The 14,200-nt window shown below is 40.3% G+C and overlaps 1 long non-coding RNA gene across 1 annotated transcript in view; it reads left to right on the forward strand.

Moving 5' to 3' along the window:
• Positions 1 to 4,465: 4,465 nt before the first annotated feature.
• LOC121316013 overlaps positions 4,466 to 14,200 on the forward strand; it is a 105,073-nt gene continuing 95,338 nt past the window's right edge. The window contains exon 1 of the long non-coding RNA XR_005950354.1: positions 4,466 to 4,697. This is a non-coding gene — a long non-coding RNA (uncharacterized LOC121316013). The remainder of the gene's footprint in view (positions 4,698 to 14,200) is intronic.

A 14,200-nucleotide genomic window follows, 5' to 3' on the forward strand; every position in this document is an offset into this window, starting at 1 on the left:
AAGCGAGGTTTATTTCCACTCTGGACCTGATGAAGGGATATTGGCAAATCCCTTTAACCCGCAGCTCCAGAGAGAAAACCGCATTTTCAACACCAGAAGGGCTGTTCCACTTTAAAACCATGTCGTTTGGGCTACATGGTGCGCCCGTTGCCTTTCAGAGACTGATGGACCAGGTTTTACGCCCACATCATGAATATGCAGCAGCGTATATTGATGACGTGGTGATTTACAGCTCCACCTGGCGAGAGCATTTGGCTAGGGTTGCAGCCGTTCTTCAGTCTCTAAGGGCAGCCCGGCTGACAGCTAATTTGAGGAAATGTACGTTTGCCAAAACAGAGACTCAATACTTGGGATTTTTAATGGGGAATGGAAGGGTGAGACCTGTAGTCACCAAAATCCAGGCTTTGGTTGATGCAGCGATCCCCAAAACCAAGACTCAGGTGAGGTCACTACTGGGCTCAGCCGGTTATTGACGCCGCTTCATCTCCGAGTACACCACAGTGGTTAACCCGTTAGTCAGCCTCACCAAAAAGAGTGCTCCAAATTTAATTAAATGGTCAGCTGAGTGTCAGGGGGCGTTTGATGCTATTAAGGGTACACTTTGCCAGGCCCCCACTCTTATCACACCGGATTTCACCAAGAGATTCATCCTCCACACCGACGCATCGGATGTAAATTTGGATGCAGTTTTGTCCCAAAAAGTAGCTGGAGTAGAGCACCCGATATTGTACCTGAGTAAAAAAAAAAAGTAAAAAAAACCTCGGGAACGCAACTACTCCGTAGTCGAAAAAGAGTGTTTGGCCATTAAATGGGCTACTCACTCTTTACGATACTACCTGCTGGGACACTCATTTGATCTGGTCACAGACCACGCCCCACTCAAGTGGTTAAGCACAATGAAGGACAGCAATGTCCAGATAACTCAGTGGTATCTGGCATTGCAGCCCTTCATGTACCACATGGTACACCGTGCGCTTTACACATTGTTGTGTACTGCCGGGGATTTATTATTTGACGGTCGCCAGACCTGGAAACAGCACAAATAAACACTTGTTCACTGAATTACCGTTGTCTGTTCATCACTCCTGCACTGCATCACTGCTACACCTGTTCCCCTTACCAACCACTTTGCCACAAGGGCACAAAGTGGTCCAAGCTGATTCTTGGAAAGACCTTTCCTTTCTCATCAGTCAAATCTGCACTTTTGCCCTGTATAGCTGTATTGGTGAAAGGGCCCAGAAGGTCTCAATCCATTTTTCCCCCTTTCCTCTGCTAACTCCTACAGTTCTTCCTTAGTACCTTTTCACCTTGTTCTCCATGAAACTGAAACACTGTAGCCAGAGGGGTAGTAACATCTGGAATGTTGTTACAAAGTTTGTTACATTGAATACAATGTTACTGGGGGGGTGGGGGGGGGGGGGGGGGGGGGGGGGGGGGGGGGGGGGGGGGGGGGTATTTATTTTTTTCATCTCTCTAATCAAAAGCACTTTTGATGGATTGGAAATTAAACAAGTATAAAACTGTACAGAATACCTATATTGATATACATTTCTTAATGTTTATATATGGCTATCCTTAATAAATTATTTAAATTTGCTGATGACAATGCTACAGAGAACAACAAATACTGCTACTAATGTCACGTGTGTTTGCATTTTTAAACGATGATTTCATTGAAACCTTATCATGTTAAATAATAATACTAATAAAATATATAGTACCTCATAAGGCTGTTTTCCGTCATGTTCCCCCCAATCAGACTATGCAGGGGCTGCTGACGACTGTCAGCATCATGTCCTGGTCCTTCTGGTGAAGGGAAAGGCAGCTCCTGCTGCTCTCCCCCTGGTGGTGATGGAGGCAGCTCCAGATCCTCTCTTCGTGATTGTGATGATTGCGGAAGTGATACCAGCAGGCATTCACCCTCTGCTGGTGGAAAGGGACCCAGCAGGTATTCACCCTCTTTTGGTGGACAGGGGACCCAGCAGTCATTCACCCTCTGCTGGTGTACGGGGACCCAGCAGGCATTCACCCTCTGCTGGTGGAGGTGGCAGAGGAAGAGGCAGATCCTGCTGCTCTGCTTCTGCCGATGGAGGAGGTGGAGGCAGAAGCAGCTCCTGCTGCTCTCCTCCTGTCAGTGGAGGAGGCAGAGGCAGAGGCAGAGGCAGTGGAAGTTCCCTCTCGGCCTTTGGATTCCCGCGATCCCCCTGTCTGGGAGCTGGACTCTTGCGGTCCCCCCGCCTTAGCGCTGGAGACCCTGCTACCTGGGCTGCTGTTCTGTTTATAGCTGCCTCCAGATAGCAGAGGACCAACTCCACACCTTCCTCCAGGGAGTTTGGGGTGTGTTGCCTCTCATACACCTCCCATTGCTCCCTGTCCATCAGCCACAGGACCCGGATGACTATGGACATAGACTGGGCCTCCAGCCCAGCATTGTCCTGGATCCAGTCCCTCAGCCTGATGGCATCTTCTGCCATTGTCTTTCAATACAGATTCTTCTTTCTCTGCAGTACTCCTCCTGGCCTGAGTTTTGGAGGCGCTGTTGTCCCGGTTCTGACACCGCGTGTGACAAAGACAGCTGTAGTGGGGACGTCAGACCAGAAGAAACACACAGGACTGCGAGATGAAATGATGAATGAATGCGCTGCTGCACGGTTTATTATTATTAGAAAATAAAACAGTTGTACAAAAAAACAGGACCCTGCACTTGACTCCAAAATAAATAGCCAAACAAAACGGACTAACACTTAAACAAACAGTGGACTAACAGACAAACACAGTGAGTCAAAACAACATTTATATTTACTTTGTTTAGTTCTTGTTTTAAATTCTCTCCTCTCCACACCCATTCTACACTCACCAAACACACAACCCCGAGTGAGTGAAAACATACTGCTTTTATGCAGCTGTACCGAGACTCGATTGCTAGTCAATTATTCAATTGGAGTCTTGGTAGAACTGCACGTGAATTAATAAAAGTGCAATTCCGGTGGTAAGGTGAGCAGAGGCTCTGTTTTATATTCATGAGTTCACAAACCCCTTTGTTGACCTTTTGATAAGAAAGTGTGTGTGGGGGGGATGTTAAAACACAGTACAAACTTATTAATGTAAACTGACAGTTGTTTAGCTTAAAATAACATGTTTAAATGTCTAATATTTTTGTTTAAATATCTTTCATTTGTAAGATTCAACAATGAACTGTATACCTGCAAAACAAGAGTTCAAAACAGAATAAAATAAGCTATGACAGCTAAAATTATTTATAGAAGTTGAAATAACACCTACATCCACAGTGATCATGTAAAATAAACATTTAGTAGTAATGAAGACCAGATATACACCTGATTAATTAATTATCTCTTGTGGTTCAATAAAATCCTCTTAGGAGCTCTGAAACTGTAAAAGGTCTTTACTACACACATTGTGACATTCTCTGCAGATTTGGAAGAAATGGGGAAGGCCTCCAACCATTTGGTAAAGTAATCAATCATCACACAAATGTAATGGTTGCCATTTGGGGGTCTTGTTCAATTTACCAATAAGGCTACTTAAAAACATTTTAACTTCAATGGGGTCCTGAGTGGCGCCTTCAGTAAAGGCCTCTTCTTGGAATGCAGGCTGTACTTTATGACCTGGGTTCATGCCCAAATCATTTCCTTCCTGGCTGGGGATGGCAGCTCACAGGGTCAATGCATAATAAGTTTTTGGAAAGGTCCTGCTTGATTCACAGAGGGGACACCAAATTTTTCAGGGCGACTGTGCAAAACGGTGCCCCTGGAAAAAATGGTGCCCCTTTTTTATTGAGTGCAAATGCGCACCAGAGTGACAAACCTTACTGAGTATACAGCTGAGAGAGAGACACACACACTGTTTAAGTTTGGTACTTTTTGGATAGCTGCTGCTTGATTTCCAGGATGGACACTACATTTCAAATGCATGGCAAACTACAGGGCAAAACCCACTACTATGATTCTTTTTCAGATGGCAAATAATTAATAATTATAATCTCCTTTCAAGTTCAACGTTTCTGTTGGTTTATCTGTGTGTATGTGGCAGTTCTGAAAAGCTGGCAGGAATGAAATTACTTACAAATAAATAAGTAAATAAGCATTTAGAAAATTGTATTTCATTTAACTGAATTATACAATAATTGGATTCAGTTAGACGTGGTAGATTGCTTGTGTAGTAATAATAAATAAATAAATAAATAAATAACAGGGTCTCAATTTGTTTATTGGGGTCTGTGAAAAATACACGTACAATTCGTTACAAGACTTCATTTAACTACCCACCTGAATCCGTTGCGTTTTTTTTTTTTTTTTGTTACAGTTTTTAAACAATCTATTCTGGATGCAGAATCGGCAAAATCACAAGTTTACACAAACACCTGCCACCCAGATCAAAATAAACTAGCTCCCGTTAGCCGCAGGTGCTGCTCCAGTCTAGTGGATTGCAATGACAAATTACTCGCATTGCACCGTGAGCGAGGAATCACACGTATCCGTTGGCAGATAACAAGGTTTGTTGCAAGCGCGTGCGCACATCCACCAGGGACACATGATTCCTAAGGGCCACTGAATTCGTCGTATTTTTCGTTTTTTGTCTCATCCCAGATCAGTACTCGGGGGAACAATCTGCCCGGAGGACTACATTCTACCAGACAGGAAATAGAGCATTTCTAGAATCGAGCAGGCTTGGATGTAAGCTTAAAAAATTAATACATTTCAACAACTGCTGAGTGGTGTAGTGGGCTAAGGCTGTGTGCTCTTCAAGTATGTCATGTTGCAAGTTAAAACCATGGTAATTCTTTTTAATTATTTATTTTTTTCCTGAGATATGTGCTGTTTTAAACATAAATACATTGTTTAATATAAACGGTGTGGATATAAAACTGCTTGCGTTCCCTGGTTTATTTTGACCTTGACCAACATGTGGAATCACATGATTGGTAGATGTCCAGTTATTGTTTGTTTTTTCACATTTGATGTAAGAAAGTTTCAGACTTTTGGTACTGGTACAGATGGTAATTCTAAGTGATTTAGTTTTGCCACAGCAACGTGGTGAAAACAGCTAAACTCTTGGAGCTGTATAGAGACTTGCGGTGGTTTCAAAAAAGTTTTGTAACTTATACAAGGAACTTCCGTTCCTCTCAATAAGATCCTACTTTTACTTAGAAAATACTACATGGCCTGGCTACTGATTGTCTAAAAAGCTTTTGTCCCTCTATGCACCTAGAAGCGCTTTAAGGACAGCCGAGTCTGCTTCCAGATTATGGAATAAACTACCAGCTAACATTAGAGATGCAGTCACTTAATATTTTTAAATCAAGATTAAAACCCACTATTTTAGACTAGCATTTTATACAAAATGTTAAAAGTGTACATCTCTTTTTATGTCTTGAACGGATGGGAGATTTTTACCCTTGCAAAGATTTTCCTTGATTTATTTAAAACGATAATCCATGAAACAAGAGATTTATTTATGAAGCCGTAGATTAATTTGCAAGCATATATTGTAAATATGTTATATGATAAATGGACTATGCTCTCAGTTCTATCCTGTGTGTCCTCTGCAATTTCCATTCTCCTCTATTGGTCATCCCATGTTTCTGTAGAATAATCAATGTTGTCTTCTGGGATAGTTGCCATCCCTTTTCCTGTGACACAGCGACCATTGATTTCCTGATTTTATTAGTAAGCTGGGAAACTAATACTCCAGTTAGTCTGTGTTCAATGTCACATGTCACATATGCCAGCTGGTTCGCTTAACTTTAGTTCCTAACATTTAATAATAGAGTGACCACAACAAGTGATTCTTCTGAAAATATTCACTGCTAGGGAGCTAGATTATATATAAATAACTACACATTCATTTTTGATGTAGAATTTGCAACTAAATACTGTTCTTATGTTCAATAATGCCACTACAGTGAAATACAGTCCACAGGTCATATTCAGCTCCAGTTCTTTGGAGGGGATACAAATGCTGAACTATTTTTATACTTTTGTAACATGATGAGAAACAGACATCCGTGTGGGGTTCTGAACATGTGTAGCTTTTGGTATTTAGCAGTGTAAGTTATTCAATTGTGTAAATATTTAGGAACCCCTGACCTCTTGTTACTGGTTTGGAATTCAACATAGCAGAGTTTAAGAAAGGGGGTTATAGGACATGTTGCAGGAAACATTAACAGTGTTTACGGCAACAGCAGAGGCAACTGGAAAGGGAGATCGCAAAGAATTTCAATAAGTGAGCTATGTAAATTATTAATATAATTTTAGTAAACATTCTCTATGAACAATACCTTGAGGGGGACACAATTTTCATAATGTACCTCCATAAAGCAGGGTTAGACTCCTAACGAAAATAGTGAGTGCACTCTATATGGTTATGCAATGGTGTGCTTTTTTTTTTTTTTCTGGGGATTTTTTTTTCCGCATTTATAGTACCAGTGCAGTCAATTTTAAAAGGTGAAAAAAATATAGATATTCTTTGGGGAGGCTGGGTCCATGAAAAATTATACTGTTAGTTGGATGGGAAAATGTTTGCTTGCATGTAAATCATGATATTATATGAAGTTTGGAACAAAGTTTTAATCTACCAATAATCAGTATACTATGGAATAAAGTCGAACATTCTGACCTGGAAAAAGTTGCCAATCAATACTGGACAGATTTTCTAGGGAAGGTTCCCAGCCCAGAATAAAGAAAAGGAGATTCTCACACTCTAAACTAGGAGCCCTATCCTTGCCTGTTCTTGAAAAATATTATTTGGCTGCAAGGCCATATTGGTGCAGCTTTACTGGATTTTCACAAATGTTAATGCTGGATGTACCCACATGAAACCATTTGGAAAACAATCTGACAATCTGTCAATTTCAGTACAAGAAACAATAAAATAGGCTACTATTCAATATAATTAACAATGAAGATGGAGTATGAAAAATGATGTTTCACCAAAAATAGTGAGTCCACCCTTCCAAAAAAATAAGCAGACTGCATCCGTCCACGTTCACCCCGTAGTCTAACACTGCTCTTAAATACATTTTCTTCCTGGTTCTGATATACTTCATCAGTATCAGTTACAAGTCTGGAGTAATGTTATTAAATATATTAAGGGTGTTTCCCACTTTACCCCCCTCTCTCCATTTTTTAATTGTCAGCACATCATATCTGTAGCAGGGCTGAAGTATTAACAACGCCTTTTGTTTATAGCGTTTTGTGAAAAGTGTTTTATTTTGCTTTTTGTACAATTTGTTGTATGTCCTCTGTGAGCTACCAACTACAACCTCCATCTCGGTCTCCTGTCAATCAGCGAATTAACACACACCATATTTGACCTATATATACTGTACGGTGTCAGCAGGATTTGTTAGGTTTTGCCGAGGCAAGGCGGGACATCCAGTGGAGGACCACTTGCCCCTCACCAACTGGAGAGCAAAGACAAGCAACCTTCCTTATAAACTCATATGCCTCCAATTTAGTTTAATCCAATCAGGGTGGCCAGTAGTTTAACAAATTCAGTTCAGATCTGCCACTCTTAAAGATGGTCCTGGAGACAGCTTCAGGAAGTGCTGGTCTGCCCTTCACCAAGATGGTCACTACCATTCCTCTATAGCAGGGGTCTCAAATCCTGATGATTATTAGAAGCATAACTGGTCCAATTAATTAATTCAGGGTACAGCTGGAACAAAAGCTGGCACTCCAGGACCAGGATTGGAGACCCCTGCTCTATAGTAAAGAGCATTGGCGCCCACAGCTGTACGTACTGTGCGTACTTTCGGTTTGCATAGTTTCATAAGTGTGGACTCGTGTATAATCTTGTGCGATCGGTTGAAACTAAACTGACATTTTAAGCTTAGAGGATTGTACCCATATGAAAGTGTACCATGATACTATAGGACGTACTCTGGTAAACCATGGTAGACTATGGTAATACAATGGGACTGTGAACGTGTGGGTTGCAGTTGCAGTTGCAGTTGCAGTTCTTTTATTTCTTTTTCGTTCCGTTTATACCGTTCAATAATAAATGTTGGCTCTACACACCAAAGTGTATTGCCAGCTTTAAACCACAAAGTTCACAGTCCCGAAATAATAATTACATGTAAATATAATTACATACAATAATTACAGAACATGTGTTCTGTAATTAATAATTACAGAACACAGACATGGCCACTTCTCCTGACAGTGAGTGCGCTGCGTGCAGGTGTTTGTGCAAGATTTTTGGTAACATGTGCAGTCCGGGCTTGATGCTGGCCTGTAGTGACAGCTTCCTGGCTCATGTTAGCTGTCTTGTAGTGACAAACAGACAGTTAGACAAAACACTTATACTTTGTACACAGTCCATTTCCTTTTTGCTCAATCTCGGAACCACATCAAAAGGAACAGATTACATCATCACATCTCCAATCATACCCTTAGTCATGCCCCCTGCGATAGCTAGTTCAGTCACATCTCCTCCAATTCATGACTGACACATCGCATACCGCTTTACAGCGATGACTTTGGCTGGCTGGCTTCTGACTGGCCCTGGAATGAACTGCCAGTTCAACCAGTATGAGGCACTTTATTCCTGATAAACAGCGCCCTCACAGATCAGGAGGGAGATTGTTGTCTAAGATTCATTCGCTTTCTGTCACAGGAATGTACTATGGTACAATGAATGAATTTTCCATGGCACAGTGTGGAGTACTATGGTACAGTGTAGGTACTATAGCATTCCTTCAATTTTAATTTCAGTTTCAAATTTATTTTATAGAGCACCTTTCATGCCAAGGCATCCCAAAGCACTTCACAATAAAAACAAGAATACAATATAAAATTAAAAACTATATACTAAAATATTCAAAATTAGTACTTAAAAAAATACATTTCATATTAAAAACAATCTAACTACAATCCAATACACGTTACAACAATATAACAGCATGTCAACAGTCTGATACACAACACACTCCAATACACCATCCCAGACTACAAATAGGCTTTTGTGTAAAAATACATGTTAGGTTTAGATTTAAATGTAATTAATGATTCAGCATTACGAATTTAAAAAGGGAGAGTAATCCCCAATGCAGGTGCATGACTAAAGGCTCGTCCACCAAAAGAAGTACGCTTAACCAATGTAGACACCTGAAGTCCAGCATTTCCTGATCGCATTAGGGATTCAAAGAAATGCATGCATGTGGATTAGGCAGTGGTTAACATGTAGAAAACAGAAAGTATTGATTAGAAGAGAAACCTCAAAATGGAGTGAGGTAACCAGTGGTGTACCACAGAGATCGGTATTAGGTCCTCTACTATTCCTAATCTACATTAATGACTTAGATTCTGGTATGGGAAACCAACTTGTTAAATTTGCAGATGACACAAAAGTAGGAGGAGTGGCAAACACTGATGCAGCAGCAATGGTCGTTCAAAATGATCTAGACAAGATTCAGAACTGGGCATGCACATGGCAAATGACAATTAATAGAGAAAAGTGTAAGATACTGCAAGCAGGCAATAAAATGTGCATTATAAATATCATATGGGAGATACTGAAATTGAAGAAGAAATCATGAAAAAGACCTAGGAGTTTATGTTGACTTAGAAATGTCTTAATCTAGACAATGTGGGGAAGCTAAGAAAAAGGTCAACAAGATGCTCGGATATATTGTGAAAAGTGTTGAATTTAAATCAAGGGAAGTAATGTTTTAAAACTGTACAATGCATTAGTTAGACCTAATGTAGAATATTGTGTTCAGTTCTGGTCACCTCGCTACAAAAAGGATATTGATGCTATAGAAAGACAGCAAAGAAGAGGGACCAGAATTATTCCAGGTTTAAAAGGCATGTAATATGCAGACAGGCTAAAAGAATTTAATCTATTCAGTCTTGAACAAAGAAGACTATGTGGCGACCTGATTCAAGCATTCCAAATTCTAAAAGGTATTGACAATGTCTAACCAAGGGACTTTTTTTCGTCATGAAAAAGAAACAAGGACCAGGGGTCACAAGGGGAGATTAGATAAAATCTGCAACCAACTCCCCAGTAATGTTGTTGAAGCTGACACCCTGGGATCCTTCAAGAAGCTGCTTGATGAGATTCTGGGATCAATAAGCTACTAACAACCAAATAAGCAAGTTAGGCCAAATGGCATCCTCTCGTTTGTAAACTTTCTGATGTTCTTATGATATTTTGAGTAATTGTGGGGGGATTATGATGGTATGTGTGGGGGGTTAAAACTTTTGGGGGGGAAACTGTAAAAGTGACAACAATCCAATACTGTGCATCTGACAACATAATACCCGGATTAATGAACAGCAAACAAAAAAGATAATTGCTATTGCCCTGCTCTTCTAGAGAAAGAAAAAAAAATAAGATCGCTGTGGGTTCATGACATCCTCAAGAAAAGAAAAAGGTACGGCGAATATCATCGGTGATACAGGAGCTCCAGTTTGATGAAGGCAGATTTCAAAGCTACTTAATGTTGTATTATACAACTGGAAAATCTGTAATCAGAAGCACAAACTTCTTCATTCTGTTTATTTATTAAGTTTCCTTGCAAAGCAGCCTCCTACTTTCCCCTGATTGGCTGCTGGTAGTTTACGTCACAGTGCAGCATTGCGAAAGTTGAAAATGTTTTATCTCCTGTGTGCAGCTTTGCGTTGCCATTTGAGTGCCGCTTCCCGTGACCGCCTTCATTGAAAACAATTGCTTTTGCCGCATGGCCCTGCCAGACCAGGTCCGGTGTGAACACCCCTTAAGGGTATATCAGGGGATGTGACAATGCAATCTGTTCCTTTGTTATGGTTGCGAACAGACCTGTAAAGGACGGACAAAAAGTATAAACCGTGAGTGTTTTGTATTTGTGTTTCTAACAGGACAAGGAACCCTATATGTGATTATTTGTTTATTTTTAGAATGGGGTACCCCTCTGCCCCTGTGCGATTTTTTTATTTTGTATTTGTTTTGTTGTAGTAGTATTATTATTATGATTTATTATTTGTATATATGATGGTGTAGCTGTGTTGTTTTGTTGAAGTACTATTAGGAGAAACCATACTACCCCCACTAGCCTGATCTCTGGAGGAGGGCTAGCTGGAGTTGGCGGACTGACATGCAAGACCTCGGGTTGGTCAAACAGGTTTGAAAGATTCAGGTCAGTGTCTAATGGGTCTGGATCAAGTATTGGTGGTGGAACCTCCACTGGGCTGCACGCCCCAGCTTCTTTAAACACCAAGGCATTGTCTAGCGGTGTTCAGGCCTTGTAATGTTTGGGTTTGTCATGGTGCACAACCTTTACTTTAGTTTTGGGAGTCTTTTTAGTGCAGTACACAAGGTCATCCAACTGACCCAGCACAAAATATGGCCCATCGTAAACTGGCAGGAATTTGCGAACCCGATTTTTCACATGCCTTGTGCCCTTTACCAAATACCAGACAGCGTCACCAATCTGGTACTGAAACTGATGAGCTCTCTTGTCATTTGCTTCTTTGCTCGCTCTGAAGCTTGACCAAGGATGTCTCGAGCTATCCGGTGCGCTTGCTCCATTTGCTCTCGTAGCTTTACAACATACTCAGGCTGGGTCAGGTAGGATTCGTCATCTGGTGGGAGGCCTGCAACCAGATCAGTGGGCTCTGTGATCTCACGCCCTAAGAACATCATGTTATGTGTAATTCCTGTAGAGCTGTGCTTGGTGGCACGATAGGCCATAAGAGCAAAAGGAAACATGATATTAAGTCCATGGCAATCCTTTCCATTGGAGCTCCAACACGAACAGTTCCCATCAGAGCTTGTGGAGTTTTAGGAGGCTTTGCCTTGGATGCACAGCTGGTACAGGTCTGACACCAAAGGGTGATGTCTTCACGCATCTTCTACAATATTGTTAAATTCATTATCTGGTAACTGTTATTACCCTTCCAGTGTTATTTGTGTAATATGTGGATGTCGCCTTGAGAGGCAGAGTAGTGATCTAGGGTGGGGAAGGGCTTTCTATATGTGTGTGTCTGGATCATGCTGATTTGTTGTTAGACGCATAATAAACTGCTTTAGACGTGAGATCCTTTGTGTGTGTGTGTGTGTGTGTCTCTCCAATAATTGTCATCCTGCTACAGTATTATAAATGTATAAACAAATTAAGAGATAGCAAGCTAGAAAAATACACATCATATTAATTAATTTGTCTGATGCATTCATCCACAGCAATTGACATGTATATATATCTATATTATAAAATGTACTAAATTTTATATATATATATATATATATAGATATATAATATATATATATATATTTCTCCTTGCCATCAAGGAGTCTGCAAATCTTTTTGAAGTCTTTGACGACTCTAAAATCAGAGTTTCTCTGTGATCACTAGGAAACGAACGTTGTAGACACACATCATGGGAATTCGTGACTTTGCTCCTGACCAGAGGGTTGTGACTTCAATCACAGGTGTGGGACACATTGCTGCTGGTCCAGTTAAAAATCCGGCTGTATAAATGTGTAATGTATGTCATAACTGTAAGTTGGCCTGGATAAATGTATCTGCTGAAAAAAATTAATAAATAATACGCATGCCTGGTTAGTATTTGGATGGGAGGCTGCCTTGCAATACCAGGTACTTTAAACTTTTCTTTGGAGCTTTATTCAGTGGTGTAAGCGAGGGTATATGCAGGTAAATGATGTTTACCTACTTTGAATTTGGGCAATATATCATTTACCCACTTCTCATATAAGGGATACAATTTATTCACTTCTACTCTCCTGTGATGTGCAAATCCTGTGTTAAAGACAATGTATTTTAATGGCAAGCATCTGTGTTCAGAGAATGTGAGCAGAGCAAAGCGGTGACAATTCCATTCACCTCTCATAATAATATCCTACGCTCTGCTCTGCTCTTTCTTTAATTCCTCTCCGCTCCCCTGCTCCAGACAAAATTGTATTAAATATATATATGTAAATATATATATAACTAGCTGCTTTTCCCCCATCGTGTTGCCGATTGCAGATGAAAAGATGTATTGCACATTCAGAAAGGAATACCATTTAATTGTCCTTATAAATGGCATACCTTGACCCAAGTAAAAAAAAAAAAAAAAAAAAAAAAAAACTCGGCTATGCACAAAAGCCAACATAAAGTGCTCAGAGAAGCTGTAGTGGTGGCTAAAAGATTAGCTGCATTACTATGTGTTTAAAATGAAAAGGACTGCTACTTTAATGATCCTCCCGGCTCCACCCCCTAGAGGGCAGAGGTCAGCTTTCCAGCAGAAAAGGACTGTGTGTGAGTGCACTATCTCTTCCTGATTCAGCAGATAAGCAGCACAGAGCAGCAGAGGAGAGCCAGTCACAGAGACAAGTGAAACCAACCAAACTCAGCTAAAGTTTATCAAGCAAACCAAAGGGAAGCTAGGAAGGTTCCAGAGACAGTGTTAGCCAGCAGGGAAATCCAGGAGCCACAGCTTAAGGAGTTGGGCAACTAAATAAACCAGGAGTTGAGAAAGACAGTTTGCTATATTTAAAAAGGCCTTAAACTAAAACGTTTGATGAGCTCATGGACTGTTGTGACTGTGAATTACTGCGTTCTACACTGGAAGAATCCTAAATCTGGACTTCATGAAATTATAGAGACTGAACTGATTTTATTTAAAAGTTATATGATTATTTGCAAACGTTTTGTGTTGTTATGTATAGTATAGGTTACATAGACTGATTCCAATAAGCAGTGTCTTTTTGTGGAAAACAGGAATGACCAGTTATCTTCCATTATCATACACCAAGGACAGGGTGTTACTTCAGGGCACTGTGTGTCTCTTCTTGCTGTGGGTGCTACTGGAAAATGGGTGCATGCAAATGATGCACTCATTGAAATCAAACCACGGCCAACAAATGCAAAGGACATGGACGTGGCCTTTTATCAAGAGATCGAATGCTTTACAAATGCCTTACATTGGCCTAACTTCATAAAACCTCTATAAGAAGGAGAATAATGTTTTTTTTCTTTCAGCACTAAAATGTGTTAGTATACTACCCTTTCGCATTGACATGCATTTGTACCTTTTTAACCATTCATAACACTGTTGTTTTGTACCTACATAAATATCAATATATCAATACCTATCAAAACAGACATATTGTTTTCACCACTTATGGATGTACATTTGCGACTAAAACTATACAAGGTTTACACTTTCAATACTGTTTACCACTGCAAATAGCC

Source organism: Polyodon spathula, chromosome 5, assembly GCF_017654505.1.
Source record: "Polyodon spathula isolate WHYD16114869_AA chromosome 5, ASM1765450v1, whole genome shotgun sequence".
NCBI classification, from domain to species: Eukaryota; Metazoa; Chordata; class Actinopteri; order Acipenseriformes; family Polyodontidae; genus Polyodon; species Polyodon spathula.